We start from the raw sequence: 13,400 nt of genomic DNA, 5'->3' as shown, positions 1-13,400 counted from the left end.
TTGGGCCCGCCCCTGTCATCTGTGGCAGCGCTGAAAAGAGCATGACCCCCGCAACAAAGCACAGGTGAGCCAAAGCCCCCTACAGAGATCAAGGGCATCGGATAGTGAGGCATAGTTCAGTCTCCTAGGGCAGGACAGTTCCTCCCATCCAGCCCATTGTCAGTGGGCGTCCTCAGCCCTTACAAACCAGTGCCTCTTGGCCGCACTCGACTGTCACCCCTAGGCCTCCATTTTTGCTAGTCATTCATGTAATAATAGAAACCTTTTTTTGAAACTTCTATGACCTGTAATAATAGTTCTCTTTGTTACACAACTGAATTACACTTTTACGAACTGAGGTAGGAATGACGCTTTAATCAGCCTTTGTTAGATTTGAATTAGTGAGGACGCAAATATAAAAATACACTATGTATGTTTAATCAACATGAACAAGACACACATCAAATGCTTCCACTGTAATTAATATAAAGTCGTTTTAAATTGACATGAGTAGGCTTAGTGAAGCTTCAAATATACTATAATTGCCGTGTAATGTGCATGTTAAAGCAGACACTTTGTGGTTTCTCTGCCTGTGCACTGAGAGTTGTAAAGGTGCGGTGGCCTTCATATACTGCCTGAAATTCAATGTGTTTTACTGTCCTGCTTGCACTGTATCGTCAGAATGTATTTCTTTTTGTGTCATGATGTTCCTGATGAAGGAGAAGCGCGACGGTGTCATCTGAAAGCCATTTGGTCTGGCCGAACTAAAGTTGTTATATAATATGGATGTGCCTCTGTTTTCTTGTGTAGGAAATAATTTCAGATATATAATTCAATGTGTGACACGTGTGACTACTGCTGTACCCCAAATGGCGAGTGAGATGATAGGTAGAATTAATTAATAACATTTTCATTCAATCTTAAAATTTCCTTGTGAACTTCTTCAAATCCTATCCAGTTTGCCCAATGTTTCAGGCCTTTCTGTGAAAACTTGAGGGAAGACACCCAAGTGACGTAACATAATCACTCGCCATGCATGGTGACCAGAGCTCCAGCCCTCCTCAGCACAGTACGCTCACTGAGTGGGTCTCGGACCAGATTGTTTTATAGCTACGCTCAAGCGCACACGTGCCGACACTGTGCACACCGGACGCACGATCACATGGTGCATGCTGCGTGTTGTAGGCTGCGTAGCACGTGCCGCTGCGTGGTCTTCGGGGTTGAGTACAGGGTGGGACAGGACGGGTGTGACTGCATTGTGTCACGCGCAGTGTAGCATGAACATACGGTGGCCAGTGGGACTATAATTTGCCAGATGCAGGTCACAGGTGAGAGGACATGGGTATTACCAGTAGTCGTTATGCAATATCACAATCACGTTTTGTTCTCTGTGGTGAGGGCCACTGTATTCAGGGGCCCGGGGTTGTGTCACGAGACTCTAGCCATTCATTTATTACGATATTACGACAGCGAGCCTACTGACCTCGGAGGGCTTTTATTGATGCTTTTTTTAGTGGAGGGGATGCTAGGAACTCACCCGCAGCAACAGCACCAGCCCGGGAGCCGTGACGGAAACGGCTGGGTGTTTCTTTCTTTTTCTCCGCGCCGTGAGGGAAACGGCCAGCGAGACTACCACTCCCAGCAGCCCCGGGTCACAAGGCGCACCTGTGACGCCCCTGCCTGCGCCAGTAGGCGCAAGAAAAATGGGCGACTGCCCCCTGCAGCGCAGGACGCTAGGAGCTCACCCGCAGCAACAGCATCAGCCCGGGAGCCGTGAGGGAAACGGCTGGGTGCTTCATTCTTTTTCTCCACGCCGTGAGGGAAACGGCCAGCAAGACTACCACTCCCAGCAGCCCCGGGGTCACAAGGCGCACCTGTGATGCCCCTGCCTGCGCCCGGAGGCGCTAGAAAATCGGCGAGCGCCCCCTGCAGCGCGGGACGCTAGGAACTCACCCGCAGCAACACACCAGCCCAGGAGCCGTGAGGGAAATGGCTGGGTGCTTCTTTCTTTTTCTCCGCGCCGTGAGGGAAACAGCCAGCGAGACTAACACTCCCAGCAGCCCCGGGGTCACAAGGAGCACCTGTGACGCCCCTGCCTGTGCCCGGAGGCGCTAGAAAATCGGCAAACGCTCCCCGCAGCACGGGACGCTTGGAACTCACCCGCAGCAACAGCACCAGCCCGGGAGCCGTGAGGGAAACGGCTGGGTGCTTCTTTCTTTTCTCCGTGCCGTGAGGGAAACGGCCAGCGACACTACCACTCCCAGCAGCCCCGGGGTCACAAGGCGCACCTGTGACGCCCCTGCCTGCGCCCGGAGGCGCTAGAAAATCGTCGAGCAACCCCCGCAGCACGGGACGCGCCGGGGCGGGCCCGTCATCACCAGGAAGAGGCAGGGCAGGGCCTCCTCTCTAACAATAGGGCCGGAGCGAATCTTGGGAAAGGTATTGAGTCTGACTATTTTGTGCCTACCCTGACTTGTGAGTAGTTTGAGGCTCAGAATATTTCATTTCACTCATTCTAGACCCTGGTGATTACTACTCCTACTCAAAATTTGCACTTTAATGACATTTATGCTGCTAATACCCTTGGTTCGATTACCCTTTTATGCTAACTTTTATATGCTAACTTTTATCGGTTTTAATTGTTTATTCTCTTTTACATAGTGTGTTTGTTATTCTGTGATATAATTGAATTGCACAGCCCTCTCCACCTCATTTGAGGCCGATCCTGTCAAGTTCCGCCTGGCAGGGGGAACAACGAACCGAATACCGCGCTCCTAGCGCATCGGAATGACTGCGAACTACATTTCCCGTCATGCTGAGGGGCAGTCACGTAATGAACGCACGGTGCGTGCGCATCGCATCGCGTAATCAAAAGGAGCCCCGGGGAACTTGATGTTTCCGATAATTCCTTTCGCATCTTGGAGAACGGTTTGGGTTCGAGGAGTAGCGGTAAGAAAGCGGATCTTATCCGTGTTTGTCCTGTTTACTCAGCACTTTGACTTTCGTGTGTACCACGCTGGGGCGTGGAGTCTTGTTGCCAGTTCGGTTTCCTCTCGGCTGAGGGAGAAGCAAAAGCGAATTCCTTTGCTTCTCCTAATGGAGTTTCAGGCATAAGTAGGCTGGCTTTAAGTCTAAGCAGGCTGGCTTTCACAAAACCCGGCATGGATTGGGAATGGATGTCATTTCCCAAATAGTGTCCAAATGGCTGGAAGTCAAGATATGCATGCAGGGGAGTTTCAGGATGCATATTAGAACACTGGAGAGTCCCACAGTTCAGCCCCCTGGTGGTGGACACGAGAACACAGGGAGCGAATCGTGACAGTAGGCATGAAGAGCACTGACATTGGAATCATAGCTTTTTTCATTCTACTTCAGTGCTGGCCATTGTACACAAGATAAGCCATCCTCATTCACCTAAAGTAAAACAAACAACCCTTCTTAACTTCTGAGATCAGACGAGATCAGGTGCTTTCAGGGTGGTATGGCCAGAGACATGAAGAGCACTGACTTTTGGGATCTTAGCTTTTTTATTCTACTTAAGTGCTGGCCATAGTAAGCAAGACAAGCCATTTCATTCACCTAAAGCAAAACAAAAAGCCTACAGATCAGACAAGATCAGATGCTTTCAGGGTGGTTTAGCCGTAGGCATGAAGAGCACTGACTTTGGGCCCCATAGCTTTTTCATCCTACTTCAGTGTTGGCCATAGTAAGAGAAACACGCCACTCTCATTGACCTAAAGCAAAACAAAATGCCTACAGTATCTTGTATTCCTAGGCAGTCTCCCATCCAGGTACTAATCGACATTGGCAGGGGGGCTTTGAAGTCTTCAGTTTAACAATATCCTGCTGCTAACAATCACAGTAATCAATGGGTGGGGGGCAGGCCCAAGGAGGTATGGCTTATTGTAGGTGCGTCAGTGTGAGGCCCCCAAGGAAGAGGAGTAGAGCAACGCATCCTGCACAACGGTCACCCAGATCAAATATCGAGCCGTCGCACTTCAGTAGCTCCAACTGTATGTCTCCTCAGATAGGGTGAGCCCAGGACCTTCAGCACGCACCTACAGGAGCAGCCTCCAGCAATTAAGTTACCTGAGGGAGGGAGGGTGGCCCATCCTCCTCTGTACCAAGTATGCTAATCTCCGTTTTCAACATAAAGCGGCCCGCTTGCACTCCCAATCCTCCAGGCAAGTGTAGCACAAGCAGGCCATGGGGTTCTGAGGCGACGTCATTCAGGAGTCCAGAATGCCCATTCACTGCAACACCAGGCACCCAAAGGGCGACACGCCCTGGCTACACCAGTGCCTGCAGTACTCCAAGTGCTCGCAGCACCGGCACAGGAAATCTGCCAGCAACCATGTTGGGCCCGCCCCTGTCATCTGTGGCAGCGCTGAAAAGAGCATGACCCCCGCAACAAAGCACAGGTGAGCCAAAGCCCCCAACAGAGATCAAGGGCATCGGATAGTGAGGCATAGTTCAGTCTCCTAGGGCAGGACAGTTCCTCCCATCCAGCCCATTGTCAGTGGGCGTCCTCAGCCCTTACAAACCAGTGCCTCTTGGCCGCACTCGACTGTCACCCCTAGGCCTCCATTTTTGCTAGTCATTCATGTAATAATAGCAACCTTTTTTTGAAACTTCTATGACCTGTAATAATAGTTCTCTTTGTTACACAACTGAATTACACTTTTACGAACTGAGGTAGGAATGACGCTTTAATCAGCCTTTGTTAGATTTGAATTAGTGAGGACGCAAATATAAAAATACACTATGTATGTTTAATCAACATGAACAAGACACACATCAAATGCTTCCACTGTAATTAATATAAAGTCGTTTTAAATTGACATGAGTAGGCTTAGTGAAGCTTCAAATATACTATAATTGCCGTGTAATGTGCATGTTAAAGCAGACACTTTGTGGTTTCTCTGCCTGTGCACTGAGAGTTGTAAAGGTGCGGTGGCCTTCATATACTGCCTGAAATTCAATGTGTTTTACTGTCCTGCTTGCACTGTATCGTCAGAATGTATTTCTTTTTGTGTCATGATGTTCCTGATGAAGGAGAAGCGCGACGGTGTCATCTGAAAGCCATTTGGTCTGGCCGAACTAAAGTTGTTATATAATATGGATGTGCCTCTGTTTTCTTGTGTAGGAAATAATTTCAGATATATAATTCAATGTGTGACACGTGTGACTACTGCTGTACCCCAAATGGCGAGTGAGATGATAGGTAGAATTAATTAATAACATTTTCATTCAATCTTAAAATTTCCTTGTGAACTTCTTCAAATCCTATCCAGTTTGCCCAATGTTTCAGGCCTTTCTGTGAAAACTTGAGGGAAGACACCCAAGTGACGTAACATAATCACTCGCCATGCATGGTGACCAGAGCTCCAGCCCTCCTCAGCACAGTACACTCACTGAGTGGGTCTCGGACCAGATTGTTTTATAGCTACGCTCAAGCGCACACGTGCCGACACTGTGCACACCGGACGCACGATCACATGGTGCATGCTGCGTGTTGTAGGCTGCGTAGCACGTGCCGCTGCGTGGTCTTCGGGGTTGAGTACAGGGTGGGACAGGACGGGTGTGACTGCATTGTGTCACGCGCAGTGTAGCATGAACATACGGTGGCCAGTGGGACTATAATTTGCCAGATGCAGGTCACAGGTGAGAGGACATGGGTATTACCAGTAGTCGTTATGCAATATCACAATCACGTTTTGTTCTCTGTGGTGAGGGCCACTGTATTCAGGGGCCCGGGGTTGTGTCACGAGACTCTAGCCATTCATTTATTACGATATTACGACAGCGAGCCTACTGACCTCGGAGGGCTTTTATTGATGCTTTTTTTAGTGGAGGGGATGCTAGGAACTCACCCACAGCAACAGCACCAGCCCGGGAGCCGTGACGGAAACGGCTGGGTGTTTCTTTCTTTTTCTCCGCGCCGTGAGGGAAACGGCCAGCGAGACTACCACTCCCAGCAGCCCCGGGTCACAAGGCGCACCTGTGACGCCCCTGCCTGCGCCAGTAGGCGCAAGAAAAATGGGCGACTGCCCCCTGCAGCGCAGGACGCTAGGAGCTCACCCGCAGCAACAGCATCAGCCCGGGAGCCGTGAGGGAAACGGCTGGGTGCTTCATTCTTTTTCTCCACGCCGTGAGGGAAACGGCCAGCAAGACTACCACTCCCAGCAGCCCCGGGGTCACAAGGCGCACCTGTGATGCCCCTGCCTGCGCCCGGAGGCGCTAGAAAATCGGCGAGCGCCCCCTGCAGCGCGGGACGCTAGGAACTCACCCGCAGCAACACACCAGCCCAGGAGCCGTGAGGGAAATGGCTGGGTGCTTCTTTCTTTTTCTCCGCGCCGTGAGGGAAACAGCCAGCGAGACTAACACTCCCAGCAGCCCCGGGGTCACAAGGAGCACCTGTGACGCCCCTGCCTGTGCCCGGAGGCGCTAGAAAATCGGCAAACGCTCCCCGCAGCACGGGACGCTTGGAACTCACCCGCAGCAACAGCACCAGCCCGGGAGCCGTGAGGGAAACGGCTGGGTGCTTCTTTCTTTTCTCCGTGCCGTGAGGGAAACGGCCAGCGACACTACCACTCCCAGCAGCCCCGGGGTCACAAGGCGCACCTGTGACGCCCCTGCCTGCGCCCGGAGGCGCTAGAAAATCGTCGAGCAACCCCCGCAGCACGGGACGCGCCGGGGCGGGCCCGTCATCACCAGGAAGAGGCAGGGCAGGGCCTCCTCTCTAACAATAGGGCCGGAGCGAATCTTGGGAAAGGTATTGAGTCTGACTATTTTGTGCCTACCCTGACTTGTGAGTAGTTTGAGGCTCAGAATATTTCATTTCACTCATTCTAGACCCTGGTGATTACTACTCCTACTCAAAATTTGCACTTTAATGACATTTATGCTGCTAATACCCTTGGTTCGATTACCCTTTTATGCTAACTTTTATATGCTAACTTTTATCGGTTTTAATTGTTTATTCTCTTTTACATAGTGTGTTTGTTATTCTGTGATATAATTGAATTGCACAGCCCTCTCCACCTCATTTGAGGCCGATCCTGTCAAGTTCCGCCTGGCAGGGGGAACAACGAACCGAATACCGCGCTCCTAGCGCATCGGAATGACTGCGAACTACATTTCCCGTCATGCTGAGGGGCAGTCACGTAATGAACGCACGGTGCGTGCTCATCGCATCGCGTAATCAAAAGGAGCCCCGGGGAACTTGATGTTTCCGATAATTCCTTTCGCATCTTGGAGAACGGTTTGGGTTCGAGGAGTAGCGGTAAGAAAGCGGATCTTATCCGTGTTTGTCCTGTTTACTCAGCACTTTGACTTTCGTGTGTACCACGCTGGGGCGTGGAGTCTTGTTGCCAGTTCGGTTTCCTCTCGGCTGAGGGAGAAGCAAAAGCGAATTCCTTTGCTTGCTGCACGCTGTGATTACAACATACGAGCCACGCAGTGAACGTGGCGACCTGACGGATAATTGAGTTTCTCTCGGCTGAGGGGGAAACAAACATTCCAAGCGCGAGTAACTTTGATGCATAGTCAGAGAACCGAGGCTCTAGACCCCGGTGGACTAGTCTGACTAATTGTTACTTGGTGCTTCTGAGTTCAGGGTGTGGTCTTTTGAACACCCACAATCAAAGACACGCTTTATTGTGAAACGGAGCAGAGAACCCTTTGCCGTTTCTATTGTTATGTTCAATGCTTTTCCTATCACAACAGTTGTTTATCATTTTCCTAACTTAGGAGACACCAGAGGGGTACTATTTCAGAGGGATTAATCTCACCCGTTGAGGAATGTTTCCTACTTATTTTAGGTAGGTGTGTTAAGCAGCCAGGTACATAGCGTAGCCCTCAGAGGTTAGGGTTTTCCTGAAACGTGTCTCTCTTTGTCATTCTTACAGCTGGGTAGAGTGCCTGGTACCTCCTCACTGCGTGTCTTCCACAGAAACTGTCACATGTATTTTCCTTTACAGGTACGAGTGTGTTTTACTGTGTAGATTTCCTTTGAGTTAAAGAGACTAAGAGAAGTGGGTGGGTTAGAATTGCATGATCGGGAGGGTCTTCCTAAACGAGTTGTTCTTTGTCATTTCAGGTCTCCCTCCCTGCTGTCCCCTTCCTTTCCCTCCCCGGTTGGACACCCTTAGCAGTTTGTGTTATCAGATTCAGACTCTGAGGCAGTTCATAGGGGAGGTTATAGGCCTAGCAACACAGCCCCGAAGAGGCCAGAAAGCAGAGCCTGACAGAATTATCGGCCCAAGAATTCTATCCGCTTCTTGGCTGTGTTGACCCTTACCATGACAACCTTAGATGATGTGCTGGCAGCGTTAGCGCAGGTCCAGGTAGAACTAACGGCGTCAAATAGAGAGGTAGCCGCCTCTAGGGCGGAGAATGCACAACTACGAGCACGTTTGGACACATTGCCTGGAACCCCAGCGACGGTGGGTTGGGGTCCCTCTGCTTCCACCTCAGTAGTGGTAGAAATGCCCTCTCAGATACCCCTGGCCCCACCTGAGCGGTTTTATGGAGACAACAAAAAGGTGCAGGTGTTCATAACACAAGTATTGATGCACTTCATGTGTAAACCTAAGATGTTCGCCACTAACCAGGCTAGAGTAGCCTTTTTGATCTCATATCTGGGGGTGAGACAGCGCAATGGGCAGTCCCTGTGGTTAGGAGAGATGACCCTCTCCTTTACGAATGGGATGAGTTCCGTGCAGAATTCGAAAAGACATTCGACAGAAGGGCAGAAACATTCACAGCGGATCGGGAGCTGCTGAAGCTCAAGCAGGGTGAGTCGGATTTGGTAACGTATCTGAAAAACTTTCGTCGGTTGGTGGCGGAAACCGATTTGCTCGAAGTAAAGCAAACGGCCTTGTTCTATCAAGGTCTGAACGAGGACCTGAAAGACGTTTTAGCACAAATCGACCCCCAACCACGGACTTGCACAGCCCTTATCGAACTTACATTACGATTGGACCACAGGATGAAGGAACGAAAGGGGGATCACAAGAAAAGAGACCTGACGGTCACACCCTATGAAAGCCAGAGCCTTGGGGAGAAACCATCCACTCAGCCAGAGCCTATGGAGATAGGAGCGGTGAGAGCCTCCCTAACCGTGGGTGAAAAAGACTATCGTCGCAAACAAGGATTATGCCTCTATTGCGGCAAGAAAGGACACTTCTTAAGGGAGTGTCCGGTGAAGCCCAAACCCGGAAGAATGCGAACCGGGCAAACCGCAGCAGGCGTTGCAGGGAAGGAGTCGGAAAACTCCAAAGCTTGAAGGTGCGTGAATGGGAACCATCAAGGAGGTACATCATCCCTTCCAAAACACCAGATGTTGACCAGGAGAAGAACCATTTATTTCTAAGTATGATGTTGGTGATGGGTTCCGTGGAAAAAGGTGTGCGTGCTATGGTGGACTCGGGGGCTACCGGTTATTTTATGGACTATGCAGAAGCCCGGAGGCTGGGAGTGCATCTTATTACCAAGGAACACCCGGAAGTCGTGTACGCAGTCGACGGGAAAGAGGTAGAGGCCGGACCCATTACACACCATACCCCGGAATATGGGCTTCACTATGAAGGAACACATCATGCACACATGTCTTTCAATATCATTCAGGCACCCCAATATGGAATAATTCTGGGGCTTCCATGGTTACAGAAACATGAACCAGTTATACAATGGACTAATAAAACGGTTCAATTCCGGTCTCCTTACTGCCTAGAACATTGTCTCTCCGGGTTACCTAATCCATCGCAAACGTTAGCCTCAGTGCTAAGGATAGCTACGGCCGCTGAGAAAGAGGTGTCTCTCCCTCCATGTTACCAGACCTACGAGGCAGTATTCAGCGACAAAGAAGCGGAGGTGCTCCCTCCTCACAGGGCATATGATTGCCGAATCGACCTGTTACCAGGGGCAGTAATTCCCAATGGTCGGATTTATGCTCTCACGATACCAGAAAATGAAACCTTACGGGCATATATCGAGAAATACCTTGCCTCAGGATATATCCGTCCTTCTAGATCTCCCGCGGCATCGCCGTTATTTTTTATTCCGAAAGCAAATGGATAAAAAAGATGTTGCATCGATTACAGGGAGTTGAATACCATCACCGTTAAAAACCAGTATCCCCTGCCATTAATCCCTGTTCTGTTGGAACAGGTAAGATCAGCAACAATTTACACCAAATTGGACCTTTGAGACGCCTATCACCTTGTTCGTATAAGAAAAGGCGATGAGTGGAAAACGGCCTTCAAGACGCGGTATGGGCTTTATGAATACCTGGTGATGCCCTTCGGGCTATGTAACGCCCCGGCCGCATTCCAGTTTTTTCTAAATGAAGTACTGAGAGAGTTCCTTGACTGGCACGTCGTGGTGTATATCGATGATATACTCATCTTTTCAAATACAACAGAAGAACATGTAACCCACGTAAGTTCCGTTCTACAAGCGTTACAAAAACATCACTTGTACTGCAAAATCACTAAGTGCGAATTCCATGTGACAACGGTGGAATTCCTGGGTGTGATGCTCACCCCCTCCGGACAAGTGATGGCAGAGCGGAAGGTTCAAGCCATTAAAGAATGGCCTAGTCCGTGTAACATAAAGGACATCCAGAGCCTGTTAGGGTTCGCTAACTTTTACAGGTGTTTTATCCAGGGATTCTCGGGTATGGTGGCCCCTCTAACTCGACTCACGAGGAAGAACGAGCCTTTTGTGTGGGATAGTAACACACAAGACGCCTTCGACCAGTTAAAGACCTCTTTTTCTACGGCAATGGTGCTCACTCATGCCAATCCTGATCTACCTTTCATAGTGGAGGCAGACTCATCCGAAGCTGCATTGGGAGCGGTGTTGTCACAAAGAGATGAAGCCTCAGGCCTGTTGCACCCCATCGCCTACATGTTGAGAAAACTCAGTTTGGTGGAGAACAATTACACAATCACGGAGAAGGAACTGCTGGCCATTCGCGACGCCTTCTTGGAATGGAGGCATTGGTTGTTGGGAGCGAAACATCAAGTCACCGTGTATACGGACCATAGAAATCTACAGTTCCTGCGGGCCGCCAGACATTTGACTCCCCGACAACTACGTTGGATGTTGTTCTTCGAAGAGTACCGATTCATAGTAACCTTAAGACCCGGTACCCAAAACAGAAAAGCGGATGCTCTAACAAGGAAAGAAAATCCTACCTTGCACACCGCGACGCCTATTAAGGCCATCATCGAACCCTCCAAGGTCGTAGGGGTAAACCAAACCCACTATTTTCTGAAAGGAGTGAGAAACGGAGTACAAACTTGCGTGTGGAGAACCTGGCTGAGACTCCACCCTGAGTGGAGGGTGAAACAGGGAATACCTATGAAGGGAACCCAAGTCCTCAGCCCTACTGTTTCATTACGTAGAACGGTATACTCATGGTGTCATAATGCCCCCTGCGCAGGCCACATGGGGTATGGAAAAACTCTCGAAAAGGTCTTACGACAATTCTGGTGGCCTTCTGTTAGGCCGGATCTTCGTCGATGGGTAAATGAATGCACGAAGTGCAATCAAATGTAGTCGGATAGTCATCAACCACAGGACTGCTACGACCCATGCCCACACCCGAACACCCGTGGGAACGGTTTTCCATTGATTTTATAGTGGGTCTCCCCAAAGATCAGGGGAAAACAGCCATAGTAGTAGTGGTTGATTACTTAACTAAAATGGGGCATTTCGTAGCCTGCGGTCAGGTCCCAACAGCAGGACAGCTAGCACACTCACTCCTTGTGAACATTGTTAGACTACATGGGCTCCCGAGGGATATTGTGTCCGATAGGGGAGCACAATTCACAGCACGCTTTTGGAAAACATGGTGTTCAGAACTGCAAATCAAGTCCTCTTTGTCCACCAGTTTCCACCCCCAGACCGACGGACAAACGGAGAGGCTGAATCAGACGCTGAAACAGTATCTCCGTTGTAACGTGCAAGAAAACACAGATTCTTGGGTGGATTGGTTGTGGGTGGCAGAAATCGCCTACAACAGCTCCCAACACTCCTCTACCTTACATACCCCGTTCTATAGCACTTATGGGCATCATCCCCGGTTCAATCCGATGTTATTGCCTAATGTTAGTACTAAGCTGCCTGAAGTCAGGGAGAGATTGTTGTATGTTCGCAGGGTGCTCATGGCCACGCGTAAGAACCTGATAAAAGCCAAGGCTAGTTACAAGGCACAGGTGGACTAAGACCGTAGGCCCGGCCCAGTGTACAGGAAAGGGGATTTGGTGTGGTTGTCCACCAAGCACATCAAATTTAAGAGACATAGCGTATTCAATCCCCGGTTCATAGGACCGTACCGGGTGGTGGGACACGTCAACCCTGTTGCTGTGAGGTTGCGATTACCAGCACACTTTCGGATACACCCTGTGTTCCATGTGTCTCTCTTGAAGCCCTCTCTCTGTCCTGTACGCCGAGCTCCCCTGCCTATCTGGGTACAGCAGGAGAGGGAGTTTGAAGTGCAGAAAATTCTCGATTCCAAGTGGGTGAGGGGACGCTTGCACTACCTGATTTCTTGGAAGGGCTATGGTCCGGAGGAGAATTCCTGGGAGCCGGCTGGGTCGGTGCATGCGCCCAGGTTGGTCTCCAGGTTCCATCGCTTATGTCCCGACCGTCCCGCGGCCGGTGCCCGCCCTTTGTAAAGGGGGATGTACTGTCAAGTTCCGCCTGGCAGGGGGAACAACGAACCGAATACCGCGCTCCTAGCGCATCGGAACGACTGCAAACTACATTTCCCGTCATGCTGAGGGGCAGTCACGTAATGAACACACGGTGCGTGCGCATCGCATTGCGTAATCAAAGGGAGCCCCGGGGAACTTGATGTTGCCGATAATTCCTTTCGCATCTTGGAGAACGGTTTGTGTTCGAGGAGTAGCGGTAAGAAAGCAGATCTTATCCGCGTTTGTCCTGTTTACTCAGCACTTTGACTTTCGTGTGTACCACGCTGGGGCGTGGAGTCTTGTTGCCAGTTCGGTTTCCTCTCGGCTGAGGGGGAAACAAAAGCGAATTCCTTTGCTTGCTGCACGCTGTGATTACAACATACGAGCCACGCAGTGAACGTGGCGACCTGACGGATAATTGAGTTTCTCTCGGCTGAGGGGGAAACAAACATTCCAAACGCGAGTAACTTTGATGCATAGTCAGAGAACCGAGGCTCTAAACCCCGGTGGACTAGTCTGACTAATTGTTACTTGGTGCTTCTGAGTTCAGGGTGTGGTCTTTTGAACACCCACAATCAAAGACACGCTTTATTGTGAAACGGACCAGAGAACCCTTTTCCGTTTCTATTGTTATGTTCAATGCTTTTCCAATCACAACAATTGTTTATCATTTTCCTAACTTAGGAGACACCCGAGGGGTACTATTTCAGAGGG

Source organism: Lissotriton helveticus, chromosome 3_1 (genome assembly GCF_964261635.1).
Source record: "Lissotriton helveticus chromosome 3_1, aLisHel1.1, whole genome shotgun sequence".
Taxonomy (NCBI): Eukaryota; Metazoa; Chordata; class Amphibia; order Caudata; family Salamandridae; genus Lissotriton; species Lissotriton helveticus.
Note: the sequence above shows the minus strand (reverse complement) of the source record.